Source organism: Schistocerca piceifrons, unplaced genomic scaffold (assembly GCF_021461385.2).
Source record: "Schistocerca piceifrons isolate TAMUIC-IGC-003096 unplaced genomic scaffold, iqSchPice1.1 HiC_scaffold_1382, whole genome shotgun sequence".
In the NCBI taxonomy this organism is placed as follows: Eukaryota; Metazoa; Arthropoda; class Insecta; order Orthoptera; family Acrididae; genus Schistocerca; species Schistocerca piceifrons.
Window position 1 is genome coordinate 3,336 of NW_025727216.1, and position 1,665 is coordinate 5,000.

The 1,665-nt window shown below is 60.5% G+C and overlaps 1 non-coding gene across 1 annotated transcript in view; it reads left to right on the forward strand.

Moving 5' to 3' along the window:
• The first annotated feature begins 1,484 nt into the window (after positions 1 to 1,484).
• LOC124733132 overlaps positions 1,485 to 1,665 on the forward strand; it is a 1,909-nt gene continuing 1,728 nt past the window's right edge. The window contains exon 1 of the ribosomal RNA XR_007008928.1: positions 1,485 to 1,665. This exon is cut by the window's right edge and continues 1,728 nt beyond it. This is a non-coding gene — a ribosomal RNA (small subunit ribosomal RNA).

Here is a 1,665-nt window from a genome sequence, read left to right on the forward strand (position 1 = left end):
GCGGCCTGTGTCAACTGTCCGCTGATGTCGTACGCGTGAACCACAATCTGTACTGCACATTCGTCCTTATGTACTGAATGATACATCGTGGCACATGTGTGACCGCACAACGACTGCGCCCAAAAACGGCGGACCATACAGTGCAAATATTGTGCACGCAGCTACGTGTCGTCTCCCTATGAGAGCTGGATTGCAGTGTGGTACGCCATAGAGACGTGTGGGAGGAACGGACGCCGTGGATGGCGATCAGCATGAGCTGTCTGTTGATGTATTCGGACCTAGTCGTCTCTCCTCACACACCGTGATGGCATGGTGCACCGCGTTCCATATCTGCGACATGCTACAGAGGCCGGTTGACAGTCGTTCGAGCAATGGACATCGCATACGTACGGGGGCCACCTTCCACGTATTGTCTAGGCGTGCACATTTTGTTGCGTGTATGTGGGCAGACGTAGTGTGGCGTGACACCTGACACAGGCATGCAATAATCGTTGAAGTTGCAAATGGCGATGGACGCCTGCGTTTTCTGGTGAAGTTACGCAAATGAACAAATGGTAACCTGTTGTGGTGCGGTTGTTCTCGCTAGGGGTGAATCGGTGATGGCGACGATAGGTTGAGGTACTAACCGGTTGTTCCAGCGATACCCACCATGCCGACGAAACTGAACGGCATCTGGGTGTGAAGCGATACGCGGCGGTGGCTGGGTGGGACCGTCCCCGGCCGGTGAGGGGGCGCCTCCCGGCGTGCTGGCCGCGCGGTGCGTGGGCGCACGCGCTACAGCCGGCTGGTGGGGGCGGCCAGTGGCAGGCGCGCCGGCCGACGGACGCGGCAGGCGTCGCAGCTGCGCGCCGGCGCACCCTGCGCGCGGCGCCGTGCGGCCAAAGTAGGTCCTCGCGGGCCCGGTGCGAAGCGCGGTGGACATCTTCAGTGTGCTGGTCCGATTGAGGACTGTGTGCGTTGAGGATGCGCCGCCGCCCGGCGCTCGGCGCCGCGACGCCGTCTGCTGCTCGGTCGCCCCAGCGGTTCTCGCTGGTGGTTTGTATCGCAGCTGTGCGGATGTGTTGGCGCGTGCGCTGTGCTGGGAGAGTTCGCTTCGGCACCCAAGTGGGGCTTTTGTCCTTCTGTGGCGCTGGCGTTGGAGCTGCCGGTCACCGTAGGTGGCGCGTGTTGTCTCCCGCCGGCAATGCCACGACAGCACGCTCCCGGGCCTCTGTCGGCAGCGGCAAGCTCAGTTGGGAGCACGGGTGGTCGCACCGAAAGCGTCTACTCGCCTAACTCCGGGCGATTGCGCCTCTCTCGAACCCGACCAAGTACTTGGGACGGCGCTGCGCGCCGCCGGGACCTGAGAGGGTTTCGAGGTGTATTGTGCAGGGGAGCTCAGCCTCCTCCTGTTTGCAGAATGATTGAGCGGACGCTTGCGTGTTCGCGCGGGCCCCCGGGACACACTCCCGGGCGGCCGGCTGCTCAGCTCTAGTTGACGCAGCTCCCTGGTTGATCCTGCCAGTAGTCATATGCTTGTCTCAAAGATTAAGCCATGCATGTCTCAGTACAAGCCGCATTAAGGTGAAACCGCGAATGGCTCATTAAATCAGTTATGGTTCCTTAGATCGTACCCACGTTACTTGGATAACTGTGGTAATTCTAGAGCTAATACATGCAAACAGA